General features: G+C 34.8%; 1 protein-coding gene across 5 annotated transcripts in view; it reads left to right on the top strand.

Annotated features, from left to right (window-relative positions):
• LOC110371414 (serine/threonine-protein kinase MARK2) overlaps nucleotides 1-26,233 on the top strand; it is a 174,908-nt gene that overhangs the window by 27,677 nt on the left and 120,998 nt on the right. For 2 of the 5 annotated variants that reach the window (XM_049851613.2, XM_049851614.2), the window contains exon 1: nucleotides 6,740-6,994. The exons of 2 other annotated variants lie outside the window; for them this stretch is intronic. The gene's annotated coding sequence lies outside the window, so the exon portion shown is untranslated. Of the gene's footprint in view, nucleotides 1-6,739; nucleotides 6,995-26,233 lie in introns of those variants that run through there. One more of the 5 variants, XM_049851616.2, reaches the window with a different exon arrangement.

Below are 26,233 nucleotides of genomic sequence, written 5' to 3'. Positions count from 1 at the left end.
GGTACCAACAGTCATCAAGTTCTACTATTTATATTATCAATACATACAATCCATCAAAGTCATTTATACACTTGGTATAAGCCAGAAAATCCAATTTAGAATCGATTGGTGGGAACAGAACATTGTCCATTTCGTTAACAGAAACATACGTTAGTTAAGAGTTTAATTCCTTAATCCATATTGTTTTACCAAATTGGTGCTTCGACGGAAAACCATTTTGGCCTTCACTGATGCTTAAATTGTACCCAATTTTCCCGAATTGCCACATCAAAAATATTGGACGGTTTTCTGTTTAATTTGAAACTACAAATGATTCCCAAAATGGTAAACATCATAATAACAAAAATAGGAGTTCATTATAACGCCTTGGTGTCCGTATTTGGTTTCGAAATAATCATAAGAGTGAGTGTCGATAGGTCAATAGAATTAAGATTAATACGCCATTCATAGTGCACTCGATCAAGTTTAAGAAAAGACACATTAAAGCAGTAAATTAAAATACACACTTAAGTCTCTCTGAAGTGTAAATAAATTTTGAAGTGACAGTTTCTAAATTAAGTTTCGGATTTAAAACTGATCAATGTGTACGTACAGGTATATGAAATGGTACTGAGAGGAAACGATGAAAGGTAGGAAGGCCTCTATTAATTTAAAGAAATCCAAGGCTAGAAAAACATCATATATTTTAGATAGATAGTATTATTTAAAGAAAGAAACGTCTGTTTATTTTTAGACACGTGTTTTAATTTCTAAACAAATACCTGGCAAAAAGTTATTGTGAAGTTTAACGAACACAAAGCTAAGATGTCCCTGAACAGTCCCCGTGTGCCGATATTCTGCGGGATCCTTTCTGTGAGGCAGTCGTGTTAAACTAATTGACTTATACATTCATCACTCCACGTGTCCCAAATACGGGTCGTGTTGATATCACATCACAAACGAATTAATGGAGTCTGGATTTCTTTCTAAATAACCAGTTACCATGATTTTGTTGAAATGGGATTTTGGAAGTGTTGTTGGAGAATATTTAATTCACAAAGAATACGACAATGTTCATATTAGAGATGATTCTAATGTAGGGAACCAAAGATAAACACTGAGAAATTACGTTTTGAAAATAAAGAAAACCTTTTGACTGTTTATTAACAATTCGAAGGCAACGAAACGAAGAGAATAAGCACATCAGTGTTTCTCTCTTAAAAGGGATCCACCAAGTCCATAACTACAGGGAAATTTCCATGCAAACGAAGTTGTAAATACGGTTATCTTTTGTAAATAGAGTACGTATAAGTCGACGACTGTCAACTGCAGATAGACAAAGATAATGGCCGAGATAGGATAACGTGTGCTGACGTTGAATATCATGATGCGACGTTGTTACTAATGAAGGAAATATATGGTCAGGATTGCATAAATAACTGATTCAAAACTCATAACATATAGATTTTGAATAGGATGATACATCAACAGAGAATTAAAAGATCTGTCTGAATGGACATAAGAATGAAACAGAATTTGACATTGTCTTAGAAAATGTAAGGAGTAATATGCAAAAGAGATTATAAAAACGCCGACCCAGTAAAAGTTTGCAAAAGAAGTTTGCGAATTTTCCTCAAAAGGCTAAGAAAAAAAAAATCTAACATTATTGAAACGCTGTCGGATCTTTCAAGAAAACGGTGCAAATCTTTTAATAAAATGTGCCTTTGATTCTTCGGTTTGAATAGCTGAGAATTCGACGGCTCAATCGGATTTAGGATTCTTGCAGACCAGTGGTTTGGAAGCGAGAATTTTATTTGTGGTTTAATCGCTTTGATGGCTCCGTCGCTAGACGATTTGATTCCAACATCCCGATCCATTTTACCTTTCAAATTCATAAACATTCTAAGTCAAATCAAGTTTTGTCCCGATTCTATCTGTTCTGAAATGTAGGTAATATTCCTCTCTTATATAACGAAGGATCATACGCACTTGGTACATGTTCCCTGCCACGTTACGTATCTGCCGCCGCCCTAACGTCAGTTTCAACTAACATATCAAGGTTAGGAGGGTCCCACTCCAAGAATAGACTCCAACGTATCACTGAAGTGCGAACTGTAGTGAGGAGCAAATTAATTTGTTGGATATCTCGATAGACGTGATTCATTTTTAATTTGATGAGAATTCGAGTGAAGATTCAATCTGTAATTTGACAGGTTAGATTTTTGTACTTGAGTTATCGATAAGTACTCTAATGATAGACGGATAATTTTATTGAATTTAATCTTCTCGACTGAAATTGTCAATTAACTTGTATTTACGACTCCTTCGTTTAGCCGTTTACCATGACTTAAAAACCTCATCCAACCTTACTCCGAATAAGCGACGCGAATTTTTGTCGTGACGTCATCCAACGTCTCCCATCTTGGTTAAACTAGCTGCTGTCAAGGCCAGTCGCGCCGGACAGGCCCAATTATCCACTGGAGACTCACGAGGCAACGCCGTGGTCAGGATGTACTCGACTTCTAGATGGACACACATACACTCCTTGACAATGTTGGTTGAGGTAGAGATTTTAAGTCAATAAAAGTCTGACACTCCCTCACCGCTGCTAGCCCACAGCGGGTGGGGTCATTTTGATGATTTTTACCACCGTTAAAAAAGGAGAAATTTGAGCTGAAAGTTAAAATAAATGGCGTAGATGCCGCGAATTGGTTTGAGTGTTTGTGGAAGCTACAAATAACGTTATAGGGAACAGAAAACCATACAGAAATTGATTAAAGGGAAGTAATATTAAATTAGATGCGTCAATACAGAGTTTCGCTTAGTTAAATATTGCCTTAATTTTGATGATTCCTTATATATTATTCTCTTAATATAAGGGAATGAGAACGAAATATCCGTACTAATATTATACTCAAACAAATACCTCCCGTAATCATATGAAATGTCGTGTCTTGACGGCGCTACACATCCCAACATTTTGATAAATTGAATGCTGTAGTCTTGTTTTGTTATTATTTTTTACAAAAGTATTTACACATTCATAGGTTAGATAAAATGATTCTTCTGAACTCTTCTTCTCTACAGTTATTTACTTCTATTATTTCTCCGAATTCGATAGACTGAAGGGCTTACTAAGAAAACAACTCTTATATGCGTTTTAAAAGAGATGAATATTTATGCGTAAATGCTGATAAAGTACTATGCAGATAAGATTATTGCATCTTTTATGTATCTTTATATTACGGAGAAGTGTTTGTCACCAGTAGTATTGAATTACCAATCCTCTTGGAACACAATCATAAACAAAATTTACTTTATTGCCTGAAGGAGTTATGTCATGAACCTTTCATCTGGTCTTTTTATCAGTTCCCAAATGTCTGATTGTATTAATCATTGTTAATACATATAAGGGCAGATTTTTCCTTGTATTAACATGTTCTTTTATTTACAAGCTACATAACATACAAGGAAACTTTGACCTTACCTTATTTTTTATTGACTGTGTTCTGATCTCTCAACAATGTGATTTTTTGTTTCTAAATCCTCTGAATGGTTTTGGGATTACCATGATGTCATAGGTACATGATTTGATATAAGGATCTTTAGTGCATTCTCTAAGTGTATGCAAGCCTTGTAATGCTAGTGCGTACCTAAAACAGTGAAATCAAAATGTTCCTTTTATGGAATCCACTATTTTCTAATCAAATCAACACCTGTGTGAACAACCCGGGTGTTCAATTAGTAATCCCCATTTCCTAGCCACCGGTTCGATGCCCGTTTCAAATTGAATCCAGCCATTTTTATTGGTCAATGCCTTTGGGAACTTTGCGCGTAAATCTTTGCTAGCTAGCAATCCAAGATTGCTTTGTAAGGTAAATGTTGGCGAACTTAGATTAAGGACTGCCTAGAAACGGGGAAGGAAAATGGTGTCCAATTAAAGGTTTGTTAGGAAGTCTCCGTCGTAAGGATTTTCTTCGAGAGCAAGAATTGCCATCCGTAAATAGAAATCTTTAGGATACAAAATTCTATTTAATTGTTTCGGGTCAAGGTGTAATGTTCATATACTATAGTCAATATTTACCCGTTTGATCTTTGAATAAGTCGTAACATTGAACGTATTACACTGAAGGCATAACAAACTATTACATATATCCATTAACAAATCTCGTTACACAATATTGTTCTACATAGCGTGGTAATTTTAGTACGAGTTAACACTCGATAGAAAAACATTTCGGAAGCGTTCTGCAAATACACGAAGAATCGATTCGAATCGGTGCGGCCAGACCAACGATTATTTCGGTAGAATTCTTCCGCTCTTTCGTGTGCGCAAAAAACTACTCGATATTTTAATATGGATCGATTTGGTGTGCTATCGAGCGATCGTATCGGTAGTAATGAAAAAGATTAGATTGCCCACGCAATGAAGATGAATACATACTTGCTTTTTATGCAATAATGATTCCGCTTTTCAGAATTTTGTAAGTCTTGGCTAGAGAGTGCTAGTTTTAGATTAATTAAGCAGATACTAGTTTTAATTGAATACATACACATATTAAAATGACACGAACGACTACATTATTTGTACGTATCTAGAAACTCAAACCAGTTTAAGCTAGCATCACATAGTGTTCCATTTAGAGCCTAAACTTCACATGTCTGTACTAAATATGGCACATTATTACACTGCTGGCCACGGAATTAGGTCGCGCTGCCCAGGTGCTAATGTGTGTCGGTTTCTGTGCATCACAGTCGACTTAACTGTGGTTTGATTATAAATGGTGCTCGTTCAATATTATTAGTAGGTAATGTACGCAGGCGGTGCACTAATGTGTGGTTTAAGTTAGGTCAATAAGCATTTGTATTGGTGACCCGTGAAAATGACGGGGATGAGAATAGTCTCATAGTAAAATGTTTAGCTGTGTGCGTAAAATCGTAAAAAGCAAATGAAGTTTTGGAAATGGATTTGCAGTTGTCTCGGCTCTGAAAATTCTTTAAACTCTTGTTTTCATATTGTGTTTATGACTTTGACAACAAGTTTGGTATATTATGCAGCACTTGCAACTTATTGCAGGGTTCAAAAATCAAATAAACCATCTACCAAAGACTATCCCACTAGGAGTAATAAACCCTTTTCATTCACAGATTCCGTACAAGTAATGGCGACGTTATATGGGTCGCAAATCTATTCTCACCCCTTCGAATAACACTGGTTTATAGTATTCAGATACCCTCGGGATATTAAATATTCAAAGAACAAAGCCACAGGACCTTTGCTTCAAGTTATTGTGGGAATATAAAAGGAAGATAAGTTTCTTTATTTCTTACGATTGTTTCTGGGTATAAGGGGTTAAATATCAGAACTTTTGCTTTGTGTCGTCAAATTAGAAAATTCCGGGGTCAGTGAACTCGAAGCATGTAAACGTTCTTCAGTTGTACATCAATTGCAAAGCCATGTTCTCAATTAATAGTTTTAGAAAAACCTGTAGTGAAAGCAGCTGTATTTTAGATCAGCAATAACTTTGTTGTTGATATATGGTATAGCTTGTATCGAAGTATTGTGTGAGGGTTGTTTAGATAGTTTCCAGTCTATCCTTAGGGGATAGGACATCGAAACTTTGTGTCTACCTTCTAACTATCCATCTTACCTGCCAAACTCGATTAATAGGCAATATCGATATAATTGTCAGCTCCTAGCCTGAACACAATATCAAGTGTAAGCAAATCTCTTGTTTCGAAGTAATTGAATACAGGCGTCTAGCCTAACATGTTATGATGAAGTGAGGTATAATTAAAGTCCTTAGCAAAGGACATTCTCTTCGTGGAATAAATAATTAGGTTATTTACGTGATGTGTGGGTGTTTTACCAAAACACTCTAAAATTATGGTCGTAAGATGGTGGCTTGGTTTTAGCCTATGTATCGTTGCAAGTATATACGAAAGTGTTATGTACCGAAGTCCTTGGGTTTTTTTTGTCAGTATGATTTGCGTGTCATTAAAAAGGGGTCATTGAAAGATGTAACCTAAAATGATAATGTTAGTCATGTCAAACTATTTTAATGCCATACAAAATTCCATAAAGCCAAGTTTCCGTTAGAAACAGAGAATTAATTCAAATCGCAACTCATTAGCAGATGTCATTACTCTTACTATCGCACCTGTTCAGTCGGCCATTACTTGTACTAAGTGCACCTACTCACTATGTGCACCTACTTACTATGTGCACCTACTAAGTGTGCATCTACCCACTGTGTGCACCTACTATGTCCACTGGTCGATGAACGATATTATCTCGATACACATTCCTTCTTTGTTTACATATGTTTTATTGTTAATAGTATGTTTCTTATCTTGTTGTAACTTAGTTAACGTATTATGTGAATGTTTTGAGTGATATGGAATAGGTAAAGTTAATGCTGTTTCTGAGTGGTCGTTAAATTAATTTTATTGGCTGTCGCACTGATTAATGCGTAGCTTATGATGTTTGATAGATTTCTTGCTTCATTTTTAGCATTATCAATAGTTAAGTAAGCTGGCTAATACGATATTTTAATAACATTTTATGAATGATCTAATAAAACGCTGCTGTGAAATTATTTACGCCGTCCAAAATTAGTCCGTTGAGCCTACACCTGCACATTATAACCGCGTTTGTTTACAAATGCTTTACAGCATTACGTTGATGCGAGGCAGGTAATACAGCATCAAAACATCGGGGCGTGGCTTCTGATACATCGCGTGAATTAGCCGCACGCCGCACGCCGCCCAGCCAGTTGCGATCCGTTCTCCCGACGCGGTTAACGTCGGTTCACAACTAACGAACAACAAATTCACGTGCTCGTGATCACTTTGTGCCAAATAAGGAACGAAACGAACAAGGAATATACCTAATAGTGCAGTTTTTGTGTTATTTTAAAGTGGAGTGCATTTCTCTCGGTCAGTCTTCTAAGGAGATTGCTCCAGAGGGTAGTTTGTGTTGAGTGCCGCACGGATTTGGTATTTTGTCTCGTTTGTATGTTTTTATTTTTGTTTTTTGTATGCTACCTTCATACTATCGGCAAGGTCGGACCGGAGACGTGTCATTAATTTATATTTATGAGCGGATAAGATTAGTATTTTTATTTTTGCATATGAGAGGTATTTTTATCTCAAGTTTATTATTCTCTGTTTCATGATGTGATTTATAAATCCGCAAATGATTCCGCGTTACACATTTGTGTGAAATATTAATTAAATATTTGTTTGAGATGTGGGTTTATTATCAAGATCGCAATAACTGTCGTACCAGTTTTAACTCATATACAATTATGTGGCTACCAGTTATGTTTACTGTATGAAAGCCATTCATGCAATTATTAACGGGATCTGTAAATGGTTTATAACAATACCTTTTAACAGTACGTAATCCCAGATTCAGAGCAATTTCGCGGAATTAAAACATTAAACTTCGCAAGAAATGGCGATATTCAAATTATTTATTGTCGGAACTTATCTACGTGGAAATCCGAAGTTCTTTCGTCCGTACATTTTTCATTTCATTTCCTCTTTTCAAACTGCTCTCGAAGCTCAAGTATAAATTGAAGTCCGAAGTGTTCTTAACACTCGGATTGTTCATAATCGTTTGTTTATTTGTTCTCGATTTAATATTTACGCTTTACACCCGAGATATCGTATTAACGATAACGCCTTATTTGTTTATCGAATAAAATTGACATAAAAAGTGATGGATGTAGAAGATTATCTATTGATTACAGATAACCCTCTTCGTAATAAATGTCATGTTAGAATATTATAATATTCAATACGCAATTCTTTGTTAGAATTCCATATGTTATTCAGGTCATTTTATGAAATAAAAACAATATGGACCCAATAGTTTTCTTTGCCTAGATACATTTCGCGAATAATATGACATCAAAAATTCATACGCTTGTCAAATTGACATGAACAGCCTCTAGATAAGGTCTGAAAATATGTTTTCTAAATAAAAACTATGTCTAATATAATCCAGTCTGTACCCACGTTTACAACAGACATGTTGAAACGGACGTACAAGATATTTTTTATATAGTAAAAGAAAGGGTTGCGAATTCAAACCCCGGTCACGTCACGGGGCCATGTAAGCTGAATATACGCTGTTGTGAAAATTTTATATTTTCCAAAGATTTATGATCGTAGTGTATGTTTGAAGGGTTGTAAGTGGAACGGATCGTGGATCTTTATGATAGGTAGTTTATTTATGATAGGGTATAACATGATATGTTTTTAAGTTAATATTTAGAGGCCTGTTTTGTATCTACATAGTATATCTCAGGTTTTTTATTGAAGTATTCTTGAGAGAAAATAATGTTTAATTAAATTACTCATTGAGTAATAAAGTTATTCCAAATTGATAGTAATCTAATCAAAACTACCCATCATTACCATCCGTCGGGAATTTCAACGTAAACTTGAACCCCAAATCAATGCCGACAGTCAACTTAAATATTATCAGAACTTAATCCAACTCGAGAGTTATATTGTAAAACAAAGTTAGATTATTTCAGAGCTTAACTTTCTCGTATAATTAGTAGTTAACACCAAAGCGTTTTATACCGCCATTGTTCACGGTAACGGCAGGCGCTGATTATAAGTTACTGAGTGCGGGCGTAGAATACAAATATGTATGGATGACCGAATAGACCTACTATTATGGTGGATGTGTGACATTGACGTGACTGAGTATGTGTTGCTTTGATTGTGTTAGCTTTGATTGAATTTAGTTTGGAATGTTGTTAAAATTTTATGATGATGGTAGAAGAGGTTTGGATGAGCGAGTGTTTGAGGTTTTCCTGTAAGTTAAGCGTAATTTAGATGACATACGATTATAACATTTGTCAAAAAAAAGTCATGCCCATTTTCACCATCAAATACCTTAATTTAGGGATCCCCTAAGAGCAGTTAGGGAACACCTAATACGAATTTCGTTTTCAACAAAGTTTAAGTGTCCCTTATCACCATTATTATTGGAGGAGCCCTTATTCTAAGTAGGTAACACTTAGTTAGGGAAACGTTAAGAGATTGTTGGTGAAAACGGTCATTAGTCTTACTTCTTATAAAGACACAAGTGTATCCAGATGTCATAAGATGCATACCTCATATATCAAAAATATCATGGCTTTAGAATTCACATTGGCTTTTGCCCACCAAAAATAATCCAAACTCTTGTAAAACGTCTTCCAATCTATCAGTCTGACGTATCCAATACGGTACCGTCTGGCATACATGGTAGCGACTACCAACAGTCTACGCCGTCTGAATTTATATTATGAAGTTCTATGTATCCTACGAGGTACCTTACACTATGAGTAAAGCCAGCAGGAAGACGGGGAAAGATTAAACGATATGGAAATAGTGGTGCTGGTGGTATTATAGATTGTTTAAATTGAATAGACGGTTAAGAGCGTGTACGCTCGGCGCGCGATGTCAACTTTAGGTAATTCAACGCAAAAAACCGCGCAGACTAGCGTCGCGGCTGTGTGCGTGCCTATCATACTTCACGTATAGTCACACAAACCATTTTGATCCTTTCGAGTGAAATTGGTGGAACAAAAAATATATTATTTAGTAAATAGTTAATAGCGGGAAAATAATGTAAGTCTATGGATGTCTAAAATATAAAAGCATGAAAATAAGTCGTTAATACTTACTTACACTCTTTTGCAAAAAAATCGGGCACCTATGAAAACCTTGGTTTTGAGGACTTTCTGTATATTACATACAATTTTCAACAGTACTAAAAAGTCGACTGATGATTAATGACAATGTTAAGAGTTTCTGTATTTTAACCGATTTCAAAAAAAGAAAGGAGGAGGTTTCAATTAGATTGTTTTGTGATTGTTCTCAATTTGATTGTTCTCGATTTCTCAAAGACGCCTGGACCGATTTGAAAAATTGATTGTTTATATGAATGGTCCAGTCCATCCAGACCGAAAAATTGTGGTCAAATAACAACAATTTCCGGAAAGCCAAATATTGGTGAAGCTTGGGTTTACCATTGCAAATAAAGTTTTAAGTTATCTATCCTATATGCTTCAAAAGTTATTCGAGATCAAAAGTCAAAATTTGGGTACATCCAAAATAAAAAAAAAAAAATTATAGCTCGATTGGTAACAGACATCTGCAATAAGTGATTTCTAGCCTAAGGAGTCCGCCATATTGGATTTAGACTCGCGACACATTTTTTTTCGAGTTATTCATAGCAAGCCCTTTCATTTGATACCCATATCGTAGGAATGCATTAAAAACATTTTTTTCTCCATCTTGGGTATACCGCCATATTGGATATAGAATCATACATTGTCATTAAAACTGAACATTCAAACAAAATTTCAACTCAATCGATAAAAAAAATATGGTTCAAAATTGAGCTTTAAATAAAATAGTAATGTATCAAGATTTGTTGGTCGCGCTTGAAATGTACTCTATTCTCGGTATCCACGGCAGAGGTTATTCACCCTACGCGATGTGACGGAGCGACACGTCCTCTCTGTGAAGCCTTGCGGCGGTCTGGTTTGAGTTGACTCGCGTGCAGCGTTTTATAGTAGTTTTTAAATAATTTATAAAAAAATAAAAACGAGAGATTAAATTATAATATAAAGTTTATGTTTTAAAGAAAGAGTTATATTACTATATTGAATAATTGTTATATTAAATTAAGTAAGATAGATAGGTAAAAAAAGCATTTGAAATTCACAATTTTTCACATTGTTAAAATATTTTTTTCTGAAAGAAAGAGACCTAAATCAAAAAATGTTTTCAATTAACTATAGGCATGGGGATTTCGTCTATGAGTAAAAAAATAAATATGATTAGATTTGCCACTGTTTTCACATGAATTTAAGCTTCGAAATAGACGCTGAACGGGAATTTTATAAAACATCTGTTACGTTATAGGGGTTTTAAGTATTTAAACTACACAAATTGAAATTTATGTTCAATTAACTATATAGACAGTGAAATTACCTTGCGTTATTAAAAAATAACATAGTTGTAGGATAAGTAGTTACTGAGAAACAGTGGTTTGAAAAGTACCATTTTAGGCCAAATGGCGCGCGGTTGACGTACACGCTCTTAAAATATTATAATCTAGTTTGGAAACGGCTCGGGAGATGATGATGAGATTGTAAATTTGGGTAGGTTTAGTAACTTAAAAATAAATCGTTCTCGCTGTGGGATAAACGGAAAACCGGTCAGAAGTCAGTCTGAAGCTTTTAAAAAAATGCCAGTAATTTATTAATATACTGCGTTGTAGGGATCCTCTGTTAACAAATAAGTTAAAGAACTCTTAATTAAACCCCAGCGAATCGGTTTTCGGATCAAAGTTTTTGAATTTTCACGTTCAGAGGGTCTTTTGAATAAACATTGTTTATTCATGAGGTAGGCAAATAGCGAATTTGGGTGTCTCTTTAGCATTATGCTAACTATGCTTGCAAATGCGTACCAAAGGAATATTCATAAAGTTTTTTTTGCCTCATTCCAAGATGTTCTGTAGTATGTATTTATATGCTATGCTTCTTTTTCTGGATAAGTTTATAAAAAATATGGTGGTATATACCTATAATTTGCTGAATCATCTAATCGGGTTTGTTAAAATTACGGTGGCTTAGTGAATAACTTGCGCTTCGATCAACCAAATGTGTGAATCTTCGATATAAAAAACCGAACCACGTACATGACTTACCCGAGTTGGTTTACATATTTTATGATATTCTTATAAATAATACCGCTGAGTGTAGAAATTTATAAATTCCGATATTTCTTTGATTGCATTCTACGAAAAACTTCGGTAATTTACACAAATTACTGTTTTTTTTTAACCAAAGAATAATTGATGTTTCCAACTACTTGAGATTGTAATAAAACAACATTATGATTGTTGTAATTATTGTATTGTTGGGCTTTGCCCTATCAATTGGCTTTTTGTGATTTCGTGTATGAGCTATTGTTGATATGAAATAAATTGCTTCTTAAGCGGATCTGCGTCCTTTTTCTTTGGCTAGCTTATTTATTTATACGCCATTTTGACTTTGCTAATGTAGTATTAAAGGCTAATTGAATAACGTAAGCACTAACGTACTTAGATGTCTGGAAAACTTTCTACTACGACTAAGTTGTTCAAACTCAAAGTCCATAGTTTTTGTACTGAGACTGTGTCTTGCTCTTATTAACTTTGAAACTGGACGTAAGGGTTTCAAAGTCCTCCCGTGTTCGGAAAGTATACGATTCAAAGTTTAGAGCTACGCTTAAGCTTTGTTTTGCCCCTAAGACTTGTGGACCGAGAATAGAGACTTCTAGTTCCAATAAATTATGTTAGATCACGAATTGAGGGTTACTACTAAAATTACTGTTTGGTAGTAAATCTGTCTATCGGTATTCCAGGCTTTAGACCCCTCTATTCCCTGAAGAGCACGTTAATCCGCTAGCTTTGACATGCGAATATCTATGACAGTTTTCGAATGCAGAAATCTCGAATGGATTAAGCTGTCGTCCGTCAGATGACCAGAATACCCCTTCATATTATTATGCTGTATTATAATCGAGTATTCGAGGAATTCGATATTTATGTAGTAAACAAATGTAGTAAAATTCTGTCCCTTCATTTTGCCAAATCAAGATACAAGAGAGGTATATTATCACATCTATGAAGTATTTACATATTCATAAACAATAACATTGGTTTAGCAACCAATGTTATTGTTATCAATATTTATTAACTGGCGATTCTTTAATTAATGCAGTCCTACACATGTATTATTATTGAAATTATCCTCAGATTATCACGCAGATACGGCTATAGAATATGCCAAAGATTATGGCTATCATTAACTATAGTATGGGCGAGTACCCACGATAGACGCGATCCATACCTCTTATCATAATTAAACGAGAGAAGATATTTCATTGAAACTATGTATGTCAGGCGTAGATTTTCTTTACTTTTTCACTTCATGGAATGAGAAATACCAATTCTTTTTTCTCTAAAGTAACACTTGTACTTTTCATAATTCAACCATTACAAACCTTTGTGAGTTCCTCCTTTTGATATTTTCTCTTCCCTACTTTGCATTCGACTGCCCCACTTCCAAGAGCATACATCAACGTCCAACCTAATCCTATTTGGAAAACGTTTTAACAGTGAAAAGTGGGGAAACCTTTGTACGCCATCTCAAAAATTACAATGCTAAGGTAGACGAAGATAGGATGTTCTTTCGCATTCAAAGCTGCAGTCTCATGTTCCATTTTTAGTTCAAGGCGAAGGGTAGGTATTCGTATTCAAAGAATCTGTATATTCTATGAGACACGTTAGGTCGAGAAGTATTTCAATTTCAAATATCTTCGGCATTCTTTTGAATTATTAGAAACACAGTGTTCATGACATCGTAAATATGTAATCCTTTTCTAGATGACAAAGATATTTTAGCAAAAACAATAAATAGAGAGAAAATGAGAGCTTTATATACCAGTTTATTTAACACGTTAATAATGACGGTGTGGCATGAAGCTAATTAAAGGATTAGCTCTCGGATATCTGTGGTCCCCTGTTGGCCAATTAGGGGTATATTTACAACACTGGTTTGTTTAGCCGAATCAGCTTAATTGAATACACGGTAATAGAATTCGGGTCTTTATGTGATTTTGATCAAGAGTATGATAGTTGTAGGTTTATTGGGAAATCATTAGTAGATTCTCATATACTTTGGTTACTTTAGATATTAAAATAAGTTTTGTAAGTAGGAAAGTTACTATTTATAGCCAAGCTATAATTTTATATTAGCTCGGAAAGTCAAAGGAAGCGTTTTAAAAACGTTAAAGTTTATAAACGTTTCTCTGGTTAATGTAGCTTAATTCGCGACAAATGCTTTTTCTTCGCAGTACTATTTTCTTAATGGCTTCCTTTGACAGAATTGTAATGTTTAATTTTGTTGTTGTATAAGTTTTAATTTCTCGCAGATCCCGTAATTTCATTAATATGTAACGTTGACTTTTGTATGTAGCGAATAGATAGTCGATACTTACTATATAGAAGGGATTATTTCGGCAGACACTCTCAAATTATCTCTTAGATGTTACCACTATACCGCAATTTAATATAACCGTATCAATTTCCTCTTAACAGCTTTAGGCATAATACGGTCTCGTTATAATCGACTTAGTAGTAATGTCGCTTCTGCTAATAGTATCGTAATACATGACCGAGCCACGTGCACGAAGCCATTCAATTAATAATACCTACTAGCTCTCAATGTTTTTAATGTACATACTTATTTGTAAACATTCGCTTCGACGGGGAAGTTTCCATCTTGACTGTTTGCTTGTGTGTGTAAGCCCTGTTTAGATGTAGGTGTAGAAGTATGTTATTTAATTGATGATCAAATAGCGTCTATACAGGTAGAAGCTAGTACAACCGGTATTGCTAGTGCAGATAAAGTAACTTGCAATAAATTACCTGAATCCATTTTCAATACAGTCTCATTGATGACTGAAAGAAAAATCTTTTTTATGGCGGTAATGTAAGACATTTCAGATGTAAACATGAGCCTTATCAATAAGTTTCCCTTTTGAGAACCTACTGATGCGTCTCAACATAACTTTTATTGGAAAACTATAAACATGCACGGTATGTTTAGCTATAAAGGCACTGACAAAATATTTGCAGAAGTTCTATTTCTAACTTAGCTCAAGAATGACGATGTTGTCACGACCGAAGTAGATATAACAATATGTTAGTATAGTAATGCTTGTTATGTTGTAGCTCTCACGTTGAATGGTTTGTGTACCTACGGTATCTTTCTTGTCACACGTCCACCCTACGGAAGCGATATTCCTTTAGTAAAGTGTCCGTAACTTTTATGTGGATACGATACGTAGGCGGTAGACCAAATGTATCGTGTGATATAAACTAAATGTCATGTTTTGACACTTGCTCTCAAATATTATGTTCGGCTTTTTCGGTTGATTTATCTTGCAATGTTATTTCATTCTTGCTTATGTTTGTATGTCCCTTATTTTCTGTATACCTAATGTACCATAAGTTACTTATCTACTGATAACAGCCTCTAATGGTAAAGCTAATTACATTGAAGACTGAGTAACCCCATCCAAGATTAAACCCATCAAAGTAGTTGTAATTAACATACCAGTTTCCGCAAACTCTAGACTTTTATACAATGATAGAAAAAGTAATTTCACCCTAGAAATCGTATAATTTTTACGCGACCTTAAACTTTTCCTCTCTTGGTCCTTTAACTTTCGGTCCCCCAAGGGCAAATGACGCGAAATCGCTCTCTTGTAGTGAATCCTTGTAATGGCATTGTAAAAAGTTTAGTTTAGGGCCGAAAGGCACGGAGCTTTTTAAAATTTTATGCTTTGAACATTTGTGCTTTTTCTCTCCCCAGTCAAAAGCTTCAGTCAAGTCGATAACATTAATTTTGAGAGCTAAACGCACTTAGAGTTTATTTTATGTTCGCTGTTTTACGTATTCTACTAACTACTGCGCTACACCAATTGTTCCGGCTTTGATATAATATAGAGGCTTAATTATGTATGGAATATTTTATAATTAATGTATAACAATCACCTTTTTGTTTGTCCAAAATCGCGTACACATAATCTATTCAAGCAAAAAACCTGTTTATTTAATGTTATTTATAGTAGGTATCTTACTGAAAACACGCCTTTTAATTAATTGTAATTAGGTTAATTACTTGTACAGCGTTTGTTTTGTACCTTCATAGCTTGTGTTGTCTTTCTTGTATTTATATGTTTGATCTTTATAAACTTAATGAGCATTGTTGTTTACGCCCCGGGCATGTTTTAAATTTACGTGCGTAATATACTTCTACCTTCCCAAACAATAAAACCTTTTTAGTACAGAGTTTTAAAGGTTGAACATTCTTTTTTGGTATTACATGAAAAGGGCCTGGTTCAGCTCTTTAGTAATTAAGTTTTTCACATAGATCAATTGCTGTATACATATTTGTGCCTAACAAACACAATTGGTTCAACCGATTGCAACTTGTAGTTACTGTTAATAACATTTTGTGATGTATGGACATACATATTATTGACAGCTCTATTAGCTATTCGACAAACTGTCTGTCTGTATAATTACTTCTTGTTTTCATCTTAATAACAGCATCTGTTTGTAATACGTTGATTAGTTTCAGTTGCAAGTAAGCCAGCGGCAAAGTATACGTTGGCATAATTATGATTTGACTAAAGCTTCTGACACTGTTTAATAGGATACCCCAGGGCATTACGCCAGGTTAATATCAATAATTGTTCTATGAGTTTTGATTACTACGCAATTATCAGCTTTACATTGTGTTTATCTTAAACTAGGTTTTAGTAGTGATCGTATTGTTGTTTAAATTGTTTAAACAATATGATTTAAACATCGTGTTAGTTGTTCAGTAACCAATACGTAAGATGAAATGTTTTCTATTACATTTATTTTCTTAAGTCATCGATAACGTCATTGCTGATGGAATTGTGGACTAGAGGATGATACGCGAAATAGTTTTTTGACTGTCTGTACTTTTTGAAAGAACCAACCTCTCGAGTATGAGGGCGCGGGTTCGATTCCAGGTCAGGCAAGTACCAATGCAACTTTTCTAAGTTTGTATGTACTTTCTAAGTATATCTTAGACACCAATGACTGTGTTTCGGATGGCACGTTAAACTGTAGGTCCTGGCTGTCATTGAACATCCTTGGCAGTCGTTACGGGTAGTCAGAAGCCAGTAAGTCTGACACCAGTCTAACCAAGGGGTATCGGGTTGCCCGGGTAACCGGGTTGAGGAGGTCAGATAGGCAGTCGCTTCTTGTAAAGCACTGGTACTCAGCTGAATCCGGTTAGACTGGAAGCCGACCCCAACATAGTTTGGGAAAAAGGCTCGGAGGATGACTGTCTGTACTTTTTGCGAACACACGTGACTTTTGACGTAAAACGAGTATTGTATTCTTTATTTAGTGAGGTGAAGGATCTTTTTTAATGAGATTTAAATAACAAAGTTGAGAGGTAATGAAAATCATAATAAAATGGTAAATTGATGATAGGTTTTGTGATTAAGGATAATCTACTTGATGTACATGTATTTTTATAGTTTTAGAAATTACCCTAAGCAGCATGCATTGGAGCAAACACAATAGAAAGATAGGGCCATTCATCATACTTATTGAAGGAATATAAATATAGCTACATAATAACCCGATGCACTCAAGCCAGCAGATTATCTACTGAAATAAAAAGTACTATGCCTATTGTGAATTCCCAAACCTAAGTGCTCTTGTAACTTCTGCCGTTTGAAACTAATTGTTGGCAGCATATTTAGTGCTGAAAGCTTTCGTTTTAATCCTAAAGCCTTGTTGAAAGCTCGGCTAGTGTCAAGTTGAGACCGCTTGATCCATTTTCCGAGTTCTCTATACATATTGTGCCGTGGCACAATGTGGGTCGCATATTTCTGCACTGTATACTATGCTTTCTATGTCGTCTAATCCATGAAAGAACGGCTTAGTAAAAGTAGCACCATATTCATGGTATATTTTTATGAAAATTGGTCTTCTACAAGGAAAATCTTCACTTTTTAAGTAAATTTCTTTCTACACTACATAGCAATAAACCGTAACAAATTCTGTTGTGGTGGTGTTATAAAAGTCGTGGTTTTCACACTTATTGTTGATACATTTTTGAGGATTTTCCTGTTGGAAACTAAATAAAACGTTGTAACAACGTAAAATTATAACTTCCTCTTGGATGAGGCTAACAATTTCAGCTCAAAAGAATTAATTTTGTTGGAATAGAAGATCCTCCATTTATATCCATTCAAGCAAGGATCAACCTAAGTTAATATTAATAGTTGAGCCTAGACCAACACTTTTTCAACGTTAAATACAATTTTGTCTTCGCAAAGAAGTGCACAACTTAAAAATAGATGCCTTAAGATGCCACTAAGTACCACATAATTTGAAGATCAGAACGATGTAAACAAAGATGAGATAATGGCAATGATCTCTTAACGAGTGACGCACGTTGTCAATGTGATTCACGACTCCTACGCCTTTGTGTCGAATGTGACGGTACGACCACTTACAGACCAAGACAGAAATATAGTTATGATTCTAACATGAATGAAAAAATAACGCGTGCGTGTTTATCACCTGATTATACGCCCAGGTGTACTCAATACGTGTTTGAAGTTATGCATCTAAATATAAAAATAGATTGATTTATTATTGGCGAGTATATCATGTATTCACTTCTCAGAATTCATGATCAATATCAACAACATAGATTTGGAAGATTATTTTTTCGTCCTCCTCATCATTATAAGTCCCATAAGCACTCCCAAATAAATGATCCTTCATCTGTTTTTTATCAAACGTGCGATTTGCTTCCACGCGATGATTCACGTACCCAAGACCACATATTGGTGAGCACAAAAAGATTAAATGGAGCGAATAATCCTTTTAATAGTCTCTCACCATCTGTTAGGCCCACAATAACTTCTCCAGTAAAAAGACAACCATTCGCAATATATCAAAAAACTTCGAAAAAAGCCCGTAACAATAACTGGCATTGGAAAACAATTCGTTTCGAAGCTCGTAAATTAGTTTCGAACAAAACTCCAGTGTTCGACTGCGAAATTTTAGCGAGATATTAATTTTCGTAGGACTTTAAAGCCTGGGATGCTTGGGATCGTGATTAATGTTTTGTTTGTGAGCGTTGTGCTATGATTTTCTGGCTCCTTTTCAGACGAGAAAGTATCTTATTCTGACTATAGCTGATATCTATAGATTATTGCAGATCCCATTAAGAAAAGGTATATTTAAGCCGCTTATATCTCATTACCGAATGGAATCCCGAGTAAAAGTAGGTACCACCTACTCACATGTCTCCGAAATTAGAATCTGACATTTGAATTCTTTATCCCCAGTTGAAAAAGATGGCCAAAGTTATGAAAATGTTCTGAATAGGCATTGAAGTGGACAAAGACGAGGGCGAGAATTATACTCTTTTCAAGTCTACCTTCGAATAGGTCTTCAACATTTATATTATTATGTGTCACCACGTTTTGAATGTCAGATTCATTTAAAAGCTTTTTGACGTAACTTGGTGAAAAAGGTATTTCTGTGGTATCGCTAGACAGGTGCGCTCTTTGAAATTTTGCTACGTTGTCATTTCATTTAAGAACTGAAAGTTTGTCGTAATGAAATCTTTTTCGACTAGAATAATATTTTCAACAGATTTTTCAATTTCACGTTGTAATTTTACAGATAGGTAAATAGGAATAAGAATATCACTGCGGTGAATAATTTACCTAACTATGTTTAGATAGAATTAGTTATTATTTATGAATATTCATAGAAATTATTGTTATAGGTTAACTTGTCTCTTTAAGCAAGACGCAGCGGTCTAGACAATTTTGAATTAATATTGGTCCAATATAAACTTTATGTTAATATTGAATTCAATTCTTGAATTTGTAATAAAAACGGTTGCAATAAAATGATGATAATACGAATTAATATTGGTAACATTCTTACGGTTGGTAAGCGATCTGAAAATAGACATTAATTCATTTACTTATAAAGGCTAAGACTACATGATCATGATAACAACCTGTAAGAATATCCAAGCACTAAGTAAAACATTGAATGTATCCTTGAAAGGATATAATAACACGTTCAAATCGAATACTAACAAAATCAGCCAAGAGGAAAACTAGGCTGTCTAATCAGACAAACCTCAAAATAGAACATTCCGAACAAGCTTGAAACAATTACGAATCAAAATTATTTTCATATGTAGCTCAGTTAAATGTCAGGAGTATAAATACCGGTTTGGTAGCTCCGCTGGCTCTGTTGATGCTAAAACGGACAAAGGTCGTCATATCTAGAGAGCGAAACCGAATACTTTAGATGCTTTGGATGAAACATGAGCTTTTGGAATTCGCTTTGATAAACAACACAAAATACAGCTTGGAATATATGGTAGAAACTCCGAAACAAATGGTGTTTGTGGACCTTCTGGAGATTAGAAAACATCTAACGTTCAGTGTCGTATTGGTCATAATTAAATCAACCACAATATCGGAACATACACAAGTGACAAAGCGAAGTCAGATATTAAAGGTTAATTCCATCTGACAAGTTAACAATTTAGCTGTCTCCAACGAAGCGTGGAAATGCCAACAGATTCATTAATTCCCAGTCTAAACTTAATCAACATATATGAATTATTCCAAAATGAAATTCCGCCGTCATTGTTCGAAATCCAATTTCGACGGATTTACCAGTCACCATCAGCTGGCCAAATGTTAATTACAGGCCATCGGCCTTTTAGTATTTCCATGAATCGAATGAAACTCATATTATTGGTATTGATATCATTCAATTTATTTTTACACCATGAAGTAATTATCGATCCACCTATTGTTACTTCTTCGTCATATGTTTCAATACCTTCGGGCCTTATTAAGCCTCACCAATTTTCTTCATGACATCAACCCGTCCTTGTCTTGACTGCCCTAATATTTCTTATTATCCTTATAAATTAGGGTTGGCCTGATGAATTCGTACTCGTTGTGTCAGCTATCTCGAGTTTCACGTGTGGAGTATCGCAAGGCCGCTCGTCCGCCGCCCTTGCGAAACCTGTTCCGTTTCAAGATATTATTGCCTTCGTACTGTTCACTGTGTCTTGCTTTGTAGGCTATTTTTGAATGTATCAGGTTTTGTGTTTATAGAATGTTGTGATTCAGGTGGATTTTTGTTCGTATCAAGTTTGTTATCAACTTGCTTATTATTTTCGTTTTCCCTCTCACTTGATTGATGATGTAACGGGTGCTTACTTAATTTAGTGTAGTCGATTGATTTGCTTAGATTCGTGTGATACTGATTTCTGTCAAGCCAAACGGTTTCAATATTAAATGCTCTCGATTCATTAATAATTAATTAATGTAGTGTCTTGAATATCATTTTCGTAATTATAGCTAGATATTTATTCACAAAATATTTAATGAAAATAAAATTAAAAAAAAATAAAATTTTCGTAATTAGCTTTATCTTGTAATGTATATTCAATGTTGCTAAATAAATACACGTTTTTTCTGCTATGCACAGCCAGAATTATTCTTCTGATGTAGCAAAATATACAAGAGTAACTAATTCTGCTGTGAGTGTTACTTTTTCGTTCCCATTTTCCTGCCAGCATTAGTTTCCTGACACGCCAGTGATTTATACTGTTTACGAAGTCCAGCTTTAACCTAAATATCTCCAAATTAAATGTATGTTAGAGGATTAGACGGCACTAATGTAGGAGATAAAAGAGAACGCTCGTATTAGAACAAATAAGCCTATCATTTAAGGCATCGATAGGTTTCTCCACAAAATATGAAAGTAATCGTTCTTAAAACGTGTTATTTGAGGAATCCAGAACATGTGTGTACACTTTGCAGAGATAATTTAGCTGGATAAGACATCGTAAGTGTTCTCTGAGGCAATATGACTCAGGTACGCGTAAATATACGGTCGCAACCACTCATTACTTCACTGCTTATTGCGTGAGACCATTGGATTTAATAACTCCAACTACTATGTAAAAAAGTAGGAAAATAAAACTAAGAAGTTACCGAATATGATCAAAAATGCAGATCCAAAGTTAACAAGCTAACTAATTATTTGACACAATAATTAAAACTACCACAATAATAACACGTGTATTGTTAGCAGAATATGCTGTAATAGATGTACAATTTTAATTAAATTACAAAACTGAAGATAAGAAAAGGTACGCTGCTAAAATTTCTACCGTTGTCAAAATAGGCCGTGGGTGTAACAAGCTACACACAACACAAAAAGGACCACTAATGTAAAACGTAATTATAGCAGCAATTAGTAAGCTTTTTGGCAACATAACATACCCCAAATTACTCAGAAAGTTGCGGTTTTACTATGGGAAAATAAGGGTGAAATACGTCATGCTCATGATCTCTAATGCGATTGGATGGCGTAAAATTAGTGGCGTTAACTTAATAGTGTTTGGCGTAAACTCTGAAGTGACAGCTTGTCAGGTCTTTGAATATTCTAGTCATTTTATGCAGCGTAAATGAAATGTATTTAGAATTTTTACTGGAGATATCTTGCCATGGTTGCTCATCGGTGTATGCAATGCAATGATATAATTGCTAAGTGCGGTTGTGGTTTAGATTAGGAATGAAAACGCGTCTTATATGGTAACAACCTCAGTATGCCACATATGAACTACTAGAATCAGAATTGATGATTCAGTACTAAGTTTGAAGGAAACATCATGATTCATATTCTCCAAACGTTATTGATGTCAATGAAGTGATTCCTAGTTGCTCTATTCATTCAGTTGTATTCTCAAAGTCTATTGTGTTTTCAACTCCAGCCTTTATCTCCTATCGATCATCTTGAGATATTTTCGATATATCAAGCGCTGTCTATTTTTGGAATTCCTTTGTTGTCCCGAACTTATTTGTTTTTATAACAGGCAGCGTTTTGAGTTTTTCCCCAATTATCTGCATTACGTAAACATGTTACTGGGAATATTTATTTGTACGCAATAAACACTTGCCTATTTACTTTCAAACGCAACACTAGACGAAAACTTTGGAGACCGAATTTCTGTGGATACTTATTATTTAAGCAAGTTTGTCGAAAGTGATTTTGAAATCAAACGACTAAGCTTGCAATGCTCATTGTTACGGTTCTAAAAAAGTTAAAACTTTTAAATCTGTCTCCAGATATAAAGGCTATTTTTAACTCGGAAATAAAGGAAAACCTTGCCAACATTAACATAAAAGGAATCTATTGATCTTCATCAACAATAAAGTGTTTATCTCGTAAATACAGGAAAATACTTGGCATGACCTATAATGCAAGTTTCTCGGTAAAACGCCGAGGGTATCAATTAGAGCAATTACGAACAGTCTAGCTAGCCTAAATACCTGTTCTCGGTCGAACTAATGAATGAACATTTCGTAAAGAATGTGCTCTGTCGATGCGCTTACTGATACTAATACTGCGCTCGGTAAATGAATTCCTATGGGGATTACATCCAATAAATGTGTTCGAAGTTTTATGACTTTTAAGGGGCCTTTGGGATTTCGTTAGTTTTATGATTGGTTGCCAATAAAGTATCATTTCTCTGATGTAGGTCATCTTATTTTTGATGAAACATGATGCGAAATATCTAGCCAATATTTAATTGTACTACACCTATTTTACCTTTTAAGGATGAGTTTTATTAGGATGACCCGAAATAAATGAGTGCCAATAGAAATTATCCGGCCATCAATCTTTATTTTGTATACCTATAACGCAATTTTAAGTGCTCTCAATGTCAGGGTTTACAATATACATTTATAAACTCACACATATCGTGACTTAACATGAATTTAGAAAAATATAATTTTTATACGACCTGCAAAATGAAAATTCTCCACGAGTTTTGTTTTTAAAAATGTTATCTACTTCAAAGCCACACCTGGTTAGCACTTTTTTTCATAAACCTCTGTACGTGCGCATTCGAATTTAATTGTAGCTATATAAATAAATCCTTTTGCGTGTTCGTCATTTTTGCGTACATATTCTACCCACATGCCTGACGAAATATTATCAGTGTTTCGCTTTGATGTGCATTTTTAGGATACTTCAATAACATTGCTATCTGTTAGCTTTTATGATTCAAATATTAACCAATGAAAGGTCAAGGAGAATCTGTTTTGATTTGATTATGATATGAAAAGTTCATTTAGTTTATGATGCTAATAAAATATTGTAAAGATAAGATATGAATTTAGAAGGGGTTCGAAACATATATTAGTTTTAATTTTAGTCCGAGCATTACATAACGCATTACATAAATGAGTTGTCAATTGATTTGACGAGTGAACTCGTCAAATCAATTGACAACTCATTTGCGAACATCAGTCCACTGGTTTAAACATTAGAGGGTGCATAATTCTCTAGCAAACCGCTGACGTTATAAGCCTGTCATAGAGCTATGAAGGGTATGCAATTCACGAGGAATTTCTTCAAAAATCCGAACGAGAACTATGCTAATCTATCCACCCTTCGCTGGCAAATTTTCGCGAAAAAATTGCATCTGTGAATATTCATGCGCCACGAATTTACAACGTCACCCTACATCGTTAGCGAAACTAAAGCGTGCTTCAAGTACCCAGACTATTTGCATAGTCTATCATCCGACATCCCTTTCTAACTGTACGGTAATGAGCGGGATAGAATCCAACGTTATCTGAAAGACGCACGCTTGCGTAGGCGGGTTTTGCGACTCGCTTTAGTCGCAAAAGGCATAGTCAGTTTAGTCAGCTCTTTGATATTGTCAAGTCTAACATTTACAATAATAACGATGAAATTCGTCGTATTATTTACTATCCCGCCCCGGCTTCGCATGGGATAACAGTATCTATTAAAAAAAAAAACGCTTGAAAATCGGTTGCGTAGGTTTGATGATCTCAGCGTACAAAGGGACATAGGGATATAGGGACAGAAAAAGCGACTTTAGTATATAGCGATGAGTGATAAGTATGAACTGCGTCGTATTATTGTATATCGAGCAATGAACTGATTTCACATGATATTGTTCCACAGTTCCGACATGCGAATTCAGAGGGGATTTGTCAGCTGGCTTGCGTAACCCAATTAGTGAGATTAGACCAGTTGCTAAACGTTGTAGGCTTCTAAATCGGTTTTAATGGGCCGTTGTTTAGTCTGTAATACGTCATGTATGTCTATTACACAGGCTTGAATGATTTTGTAGTGGTTTGGCTAAATATCTAAGTAAATGTACAATGGTACTCTATTATGATTTTTAATGACAAAGTGCGGTGTCGTTTTTTAGGACGAAAAGAAGTTTCCGTACCCCAAGATACAAGACTCATTATAGAATATATCTAACGATTTTGTAGCAGGGTCTTTAAGAATTTTCTTACATTTTTTTTGACTTTGTAAGTGAGTGATGACAAAAAGAGCGTCTTTGCTTGTTGTCCTCGTAAAATTCAATTTGACCACAAATGTAAATGCCAATGCGATAAAAAAAAATTGCATTATTTACATATTCTTGCTGATTTGACATTTGTTTGTATATTTTAGCACAAATGCATATTACAACGTACACCTGAAAAGACGACAAATATGTTTCCCCATGTTTGGTCCTTATTCAGCCAAGATACTCAAATCCATAAACAAACCATATTTACGACCTTCATTCACCCTAAAATGCTACGGTACAATATTTACAGTCTTGCCTACCTCATAATATTCCGCACCATGTTCCCTTTCTGTGAACAAATTGAATTTTAAAATACGTGAGCTCAAAGTTTCAAGTGTATCAAGTCTTTCAGTGTTAGGATGAGTTCCTTTCTTCAGAAGTTAGGGAATTTCGAATAATGCTGTCAGTTTACACATTTGAGCGAAAATTGATGGATTGGATCAAGTGGTACGTTAAGTAGGACTTCTTGGGTGTCTGGATTTATTTGGAGTTCTTGTGTGGAATTTTAAAGGGGGTCGTTAGAAAGTTCCTGTAACATTGGAGGCTTAAGTTTGTCTTTCGTAATCATGGTCCTAAGTGATCCATGCACCATTTGATTTTCTATTTCTATCTTCGTTATCGAAGTCAAAAATGCCTTATTATGCTGTATTTGTATTAAGAATAAGCAACTTGGTAGCTAGACTGCCCGCTGAGATTCAGACAATTACAATAACAAATACTTTCACTAACCGACCTTTTAGATTAGCAACAAAAAGCAACGTATTATTTACGTTCAATCAACTAGACAGCCACAAAACAGTGACAAATTACGAAAATACTTCTATCTGGTATTATCGCCCTGTCATAGTGCTAAATCCGGCCAAATTCAATGATGTTATATTTTCAGATATTAATGGATAGGAATCCTGAAGAATCTTTCAGTGATATTGGAAGATGGCGACACTCTTTTGTATTACTTTAATCCATTTAGAAGCTTTTGACTGTATGACTGGTCTTTTTTCTTTTCTCGGCCTTTAGTGCTTTGGAGAAATGAAATGGAATCTTCACCTTAAGAATTTAATATGTTTAACTTTTTTTTATAACTACCGAATTTTAATAATCCTCGATCTTAAGTGATTGCATTAGGTATCCTATTAATAACATTTGTTTCATTAATATTTATCAACAGAAGA

This window comes from Helicoverpa armigera, chromosome 28 (genome assembly GCF_030705265.1).
Source record: "Helicoverpa armigera isolate CAAS_96S chromosome 28, ASM3070526v1, whole genome shotgun sequence".
NCBI classification, from domain to species: Eukaryota; Metazoa; Arthropoda; class Insecta; order Lepidoptera; family Noctuidae; genus Helicoverpa; species Helicoverpa armigera.
The sequence above is the reverse complement of the archived record's forward strand: the minus strand, read 5'-3'. Positions and strand labels throughout refer to the sequence as shown.